A 7,500-nucleotide genomic window follows, 5' to 3' on the forward strand; every position below is an offset into this window, starting at 1 on the left:
AAAAAAGAAATTCTAAAGGACAAAATTTCGAGGAGTTGTTTATTAGCTGAAAGCAGAGCCGATCCTGACCTCCCTGGGGCCCTAAGCAAAATTCTACTAAGGGGCCCTCCTACCTGACCCGTGAGCCATGTAAACCATTTGCCACACATTCACACTCGACACCCCACTGCTCCCACTACAAACCTCCATCCTTTTAAAAAAAGTTTGCTCCATCTCTCGCTCAAAGAGTAAAACAATACAGAATTGAATGGGGTATAAACAAACCTTTATAACCTTTGTATGGAATATTTGAAATAGAATTTTGAGTTGAATATTAGCAATTGTATTTAAAGCGAATATTAACATTATCTTAAATAAGCAGAAAATAATAAAATATAACAATTTTAATAACAATTGATTATTTTCTGCTTATTTAAGATAATCATATTAAGATAATGTTAATATTTATGTTCTATTTCGTGAACGATGGCACGCGCACATGAACGCATGTTCACTCTCATTTTGTTTCTTTTTTCTCTTTTCATGGCCAGATGGACAGCTCCGCTTTTAGGGCTTTTAACTTTTTATTAAATGACAAATTCCTTTCACAAGATCATTACGGACTGTCTCTAGTCTCTCACCTGAATCTGTCTTTTTTCTGTTAAAGAACTGTTGTATGTCCATTGCTCACTGGCAGGCCACACACACACACACACACACACACACACACACACACACACAGAGAGAGAGAGAGATAGAGAGAGAGAGAGAGAGAGATAGAGAGAGAGAGAGAGAGAGAGAGAGAGAGAGAGAGAGAGAGAGAGTGATGCTAGGGGTTAAGGAACCTGGTTAAATCCTCTGTGTGTGAGGAATGAATAAATAAAGCAAAAGAAAAACATTAAACTTTCTTTTATTGTCTAGTTTGATAGTCAGCCACAAGTGAAAAATAACAGATCTAAATCTAGGAATGAATAACAATTCATTTAAAAAGCCACAGTGAGTGTTTTCACACATACTGCTGGTATACAGTGATGTGGCGTTTGTTTTCACTCTGGTCCAAACGCCAGGGCTTCATGTTTCCATGACGACTGATCAGAAAAGACGCACGTGACGTCATGTTTACATGACTCCCGATTGTTAAAATGCGTATCAAATTAACGATAAACTTTACCAACAGAGACACACGTACGCACTACACAGGTACGCAGTTTATTTGTCGCGCTGCTGCTTTTGTTTCACGCTCTAGCGGTTAATAAACAGAACTGCATGCGTCTTGCGGAAGAACATTGTAACCGGCGCTACTTCTCTCCGTTTATGACTATGGACGAGTCACTCAGGTCCTGTGTTACTCCACAGCGGCTGCGACCCGCTGGACTAAAATATTAATATAAATTTTAGGGGTGCTGAAGCCCATGCTCCGCTTCATATTGTCATATTATTCATATTGTCGCGCTGTAAAATGAGGCAGAGGGAGGCGGGGCCTTGTGTAATTTGCGGGGCCCTACGTAACTTGCGTAGTGAGCGTATAGGGCCGATCGGCTCTGATTATTTCCCCCCTTACACACACACACGCACACGCACACGCACACGCACACGCACACACACACGCACACACACACGCACACACACACCTACCTCTCTCATGAAGTCAACGTGCAGTTTTATTCGCCAAGCAATACAAACATGAGCATGATAAAAAAAAGATAAAATCTAAAATTACATAAAGTTTATAAGCATTTTTTACTTTACACTTAAATTCAGATATACAACTTTTTACTTTAAACCTACAAACACAACGGCTTATTAACCAGCAGATCCTCAAAGAAACAAGTAAAAGTAAGTGGAATAGTTTGATAACTAAACTCATCTGAGGTTAACAGTCACAAAACATTTGCCTTATGAAGTCCATCACAGCTCACATGTCCTGCTTCAGTGTGATCATGGGCTGAAGAGAGAAGCAGAACAAAAGGATTTTCATCAATAATCGATGACTGTGTATAAGACGTCCACATGTCCTGCTCACTTCATCACACTACAGCACTGGTGAACGATATTCTAAGCTTTTCTTTATTCTTTTACACCAAGCACTTTTTCAGTACACCAGAAAGTCATGCTTTAATCTGAGGTTTGTCAGATTTTATCCGATTTTGCGCAACGTTTTCCTTTAAGCATGCAATTATTTTCTGTTAAAAAAACCTGACATTTTTAGGAAAATAAGAACATTTAACTATAAGTAGAACATTCAAACCTTAAGGCGTCCCTTTAAATATAAAACCCAAGACAGAATGTTTTTTGAACACTTTGTAAAAAGCTAAGCTAAGGAACAAACTCCAAATTACTTTCTTCTTAATAACAAACTTGTCAGGAGTTTAACATCTACATCTTTTACTTGTTATGTTCTTAGAAAAATATCATTCTTTAAAGGTTCTTTGGATTAGTAAGTTCTCATTATCCTAAAACAGAAACTCTGTTGTAAAGCTCTTGTTCTTTAAAACTTCCTGTGTTTCTCTTCCTGTTTTTTTCTGTAGTAAGTTAAATAAAATCTGAGTGTGTATTAAATGAAGCTGAATGGGTTTTTGTTCATTACCAGGCTGTTGAAATGAGTTCGACACAATGCTTTACTCTCCCAGTGGATCAGGATCACAGAGAGGAGAAACTCGAAGAAGAACAACACAAACAATATCCAGATTAATCCCGTTTCTATTCTGTCCTGTATAAAGGGTAGAAAAAGTTGTTGTAAATCATGTGCATTGTGTTGATTACAGTACAGTAATGCTACAGTAATGCATGGTCAGGAAATCTCTCTAAGCAAATACTGAAATTATATACTGTAATCTACTGAAATCATCACTGAGGATTATAATTAATATTTACCCCAGGAAGACCATAAAAGTGGGTAAGAATATTTCCCACAAATAGAATAATGGTCATGATCATTCCCAAGCAGAGGCTAATGATGTTGAAGACAAATGACACCTTCATCTGTTTTCAAAGGCAAAAAACAACGTTATTAATTTCCATGTAAACTCACTGAAGATTTTCACATGAAGAAACAACAAGAGTTCAGGTCATTAAAGAGAAGACAGTTTTATACGTACCAAGGGCATTAAGGGAGTTTCTGCAGCGGCGATCGCAAGACTGCCAGAAACAAAGAACTGGAAAAGACAAAGAAATCTGTTTGTAGGATGTGAGACAATAGAATAGATTAACAATTAGCTAATAAAGTGATTCAGAGAGTTTAATTATATTTTATAAATAATGCTATTAGAAAATAATTCTAATAAATGCCTGTTTCTTCATTCCAACTGTTCACTCAAAGTTATTCTTAAATACTCTGTATAAGTTTTGTAGTAGAATATATGTATATATGTAGAGAAGTGATGGAGGTTTTTACTGTACACTTGGACACCTCTGACTCACCAGGATGCTTGGCATCATGAAAATATAAAGATAACCTATATGAGGATAGAAGTTGTTTATGATTCCTCCCAAACACAGGATAAAGACTGTAGTGGTGATCTGAGCTGCCTTAAACACAAGAGAAGAAAAAACACAACTACAACAATAATTCCTGCATATAACAGTTATATCTGGTGTTATTATCCCTGATATTACATTATATGAAACTCCTGTAAGGACATCATTGTACATATTTATAGAAAACCATTTTTATGAAAACCTTAAACACAGCTGTGTATTTATAAAAGATATAAACATGCAGGTTGTGTTGAGTTGTGAGTCGTCCTACCCCGAGTGCTTTGGGCCAGCCGCGCTGATACACTTTATAGTTGTCCTTGAACCTGCAGCTGAATTTGTGAGGCATGAGCTGTCCCTCTGCTGCGTTCCTGACACTAGTGAGAGGGATGGTGATGACCATGCAGTCGTCCGGTTTGAACGTGTACCTCATTGTTCTGGTGGAGGGTAAAGAGAGAGAGACAGAGAAAAAAGAGAGAGGAAAAAAGAGACAGAGAGAAAGAGAAAAGAGAGAGAGAGAGGAGAGAGAGAGAGAAAAGAGAAAGAGAGAAAAAAGAGACAGAGAGAGAGAGAGAGAGAAAGGAGAGAGAGAGGAGCGAGAGAGAGAGAAAGGAAAGAGAAAAAGAGAAAAGAGAGCGGAAAAACGAGACAGAGAGAAAGAGAAAAGAGAAAAGATGAAGTTGACCAGTTGGCACCTGAACCTTTGTTTCCTAACGTACTTAAAAGCAAAAATAAAACACTGAACAGTAAAAACAACATAAAACAGCCTTCAAACGCTCCGTAAAAACACAAACAGTGACTGTAACCTGGAGCAGTGAATAAAAGCACGAAAAACAGTTTCTCTCTGTGAACAAAAAGGACAGTTTTGTGCAATATCCGGGTTTAAAACAGAAATAAAAGAGTTCACAGAGAGAATACAATGTAAAATCCTCCACTGGAGGTCAGCAGCTCTTTTTGGTTAACGGTGGTTTGTACAGTGTCTCCACTCTGGTTTAATATCATTATTAAAACCAAGTACACTTCTCCATGGGGTGTCGACCCTCACACTGTTTTTATTATTTAAAACTTTAACACTGGCTCTGTAGAGCAGCTTCCCTGTCACTGACCCAACGTCCCTTTCCCCTTCGCCCCGGCACTCCAGGAGGGGACCTTCACATCCGTCGAGGTCAGGAGCGATGATCAGCTGTGGAAAGGGTTCATCCTCTGCAGGACCAGCCTCTGTGTGATGAAACTCCAGCAGCCGAACTCACTCCTCTGATGTCAGTGAAGATCTCCAGCGGTGTAGGAGCTGACTGACAACACGCAGGGACCTCAGTCTCATACGCGCTGCCAGGTCCTCAGCCCTCAACATGTCTGACCCTGTGATGTTCACGAGCTCCCAGAGCGTCACAATGCCCGAGGCTACTAGAGTTCTGGATAGTGCAGGGATGATGTCCAGTCGTCCGCCATACACAAGAGGTTCCTCCAGCAACCAGTGTAACGTTTGATGGACTTTGAACTGTTTTTTAAAAACGTTCCAGATTTTAAAAATCCACGGTAAAACATTGGTAATCCAGAAATGTCTAGCATTTTTGTGTCAATTAAAAACAAGGCTCTGTCCAGCCCCAGTCCTATAACTGTGCGTAATAATCCACTGCCTGCTGCTCTCCATACTAGGTCTCTGGGTCCAGTGAGGAGTCTCTGGATGAACTGTAGGCGGAATGCTGCAGCCCTGCTGGACGCTGGTCCAGTCCGTGCCCCCCTTCCTCTTTCGGCAGATGGAGAACACTCTGAGGAATCCAGTGTAGGTTGTCCCAGAAGAAATCTACCAGCAGAGCCTGGATGCTTGTTAACAGGTTTGGTGGAGGATCAACGCAGGCTAGCTTGTGCCAGAGGGACGACACAGCGAGGTTGTTGATGACCAGCGTTCGCCCCCTGTAGGACATCTTTGGGACCAACCTTTTCCACCTGCTCAATCTGCCTTTCACATGCTCTACAGATGTAAAAACTCGTTGCTCCCCAGGTAGACACCCAAGTATTTAAAACCACCTCTTTTCCACACTAGGCCTCCTGGCAGTGAAGGTTCCCCACCTCCTCACTCCCCAACTAAAATGGCTTCACTTTTACACCAGTTGACCTTGGCCGAAGATAAAATCTGAAAGTTCATTAAAGTGTCAGTTAAAAACTTTGCATCATTGTGTGTGTTTATCAGAACTACAGAGTCTACTGCGGAAGCTGATAAGCATATGGAGGCATTAAAATGTCAAATCTTAAAACCAGAGAGATTACTCCTTAACTTGTTTAAAAGAGGCTCAATCGCCAGAGAGTACAACATACATGAGAGGGAACAGCCCTGTCTGATCCCTCTGTACACTCTAAAAGGGGAACATAAACCACCGTTGACCTTCAGTACACTCTGAATGTCACTGTACAACACCTTGATCATGGCTATGAAACCAGGGTTGAACCCAAAGCTTTCCAGCACCTTCCACAAGTATTCATGCTCAACCCAGTCAAAAGCCTTTTCCTGGTTTAGGAAAATCAGCCCAGTCTTCAAACCCAATAGCCTGGAGATGTCCAAGGTGTCACGAATTAAATGTATATTGTCAAAAATCTGCCAGGCACACAGTACGTCTGGTCCTGGTGAATGATCTGCTCCACCACCTTCATCAGTCTCGATGCTAACGCTTTTGACAGCAGCTTGCAGTCAGTACACAGTAGTGACACTGGGTGCCAGTTTTTCAAGTGGGTCAGGTCTCCCTTTTTAGGCAGCAGGGTCAGAACGGCTCTCCTGCAGCTTGACGGGAGCTGACTACCTCTCACACTATCCTGTAGGACCTCCAGCACATCCTGCCCTATTACTGCCCAGAATGCCTTGAAGAATTCTACAGGGAGACCGTCTACACCTGGTGCCCGCCCGTTCCGCATGCCTTGGAGAGCTTCCTGAAGCTCAGCCAGTGTCAGCTCCCTGTTCAGTTCTCTGGCCACTGACTCCGAGAGCTTTGGCAGGTCTTTGAGGAAGCTCTCCTCCACTACCTGCACCCCTGACTGCTCACTGCTATACAGCTTTGAATAGGAACTAATCGTCTGCTGGCGAATTTCAGCGGGTTCTGACACGAGATCCCCTGACTCAGTCCGCACGGCATGCATAAACCTTTTCTGTCCATTCTTTTGTTCTAAACTGAAGAAGAACTTAGAAGGAGCATCCATCTCCGTAACGCTTTTAAAGCGTGAGCGGACCAGCGCCCCTATACTGCAGTGTCTAACAGGTCGTTCATTTTGGTCTTTTTGTTTTTGAGGGCTTCAATATGCCATCAATTTCCTGTGGCCTCCAAATGCTGAAGTTCCACTATATCTATCTACAGCGCTTTTAGAGACCTGGCAATGTCTCTTGTGACATTTAGTGTGTACTGTTGACAAAATTCTCTGACTTGTGAAGACACACACACACACACACACACACACACACACACACACTCGCTAGATTATTCCGATTATTCCTAGATGTTATTTTAGGAAAAAAGTTGCGAGAAAACGCCGAAATAAAACGCGAAAATCGCCGAGAAATTGGCAAAACGCCAACCGCTCTCACCGAGAAAAGGGAGAGAGAGAGAGAGAGAGAGAGAGAGAGAGAGAGAGAGAGAGAGAGAGAGAGAGAGAGAGAGAGAGTTCATCTCGTTTACAGTGAGATGAAACAACATGAACACAGAGTTTTAACGGCGGTGTGAAAAGTTCCACTGGAGATCTGCTGAGTTTCTGATGTAAATAAATGATTTATCTGTTTTTAAAAGTTTTTAACAAAAATGTTCATTACAAAAATACAATAACGTAAAATAACAGTTAGATAAAGAGCCTTAAAGCTTCACAGATGCTTAACTATTAATATATGCAGAAATGTGGAACCTTCATACAGGATCCAAACACTGCTTATGTCATGAAGGTGTCTTCAAATGACGTGTTACATAATAAATGATGACCTGCTTTATAAAGCTCTAAGTTTGGGAAGAAAGTAATAAGGGAGTGATTTGTGCAATAATGTCTACATTTATATCCTGCAGAAACAGGAAG

The 7,500-nt window shown here is 41.2% G+C and overlaps 1 long non-coding RNA gene across 1 annotated transcript in view; it reads left to right on the plus strand.

Annotated features, from left to right (window-relative positions):
• The window catches only part of LOC125140224, a 9,665-nt gene extending 7,295 nt beyond the window's left edge, over positions 1-2,370 (plus strand). Inside the window, exon 2 of the long non-coding RNA XR_007139479.1 lies at positions 2,234-2,370. This is a non-coding gene — a long non-coding RNA (uncharacterized LOC125140224). The remainder of the gene's footprint in view (positions 1-2,233) is intronic.
• Positions 2,371-7,500: the final 5,130 nt, after the last annotated feature.

Source organism: Tachysurus fulvidraco, chromosome 25 (genome assembly GCF_022655615.1).
Source record: "Tachysurus fulvidraco isolate hzauxx_2018 chromosome 25, HZAU_PFXX_2.0, whole genome shotgun sequence".
Classification (NCBI taxonomy): Eukaryota; Metazoa; Chordata; class Actinopteri; order Siluriformes; family Bagridae; genus Tachysurus; species Tachysurus fulvidraco.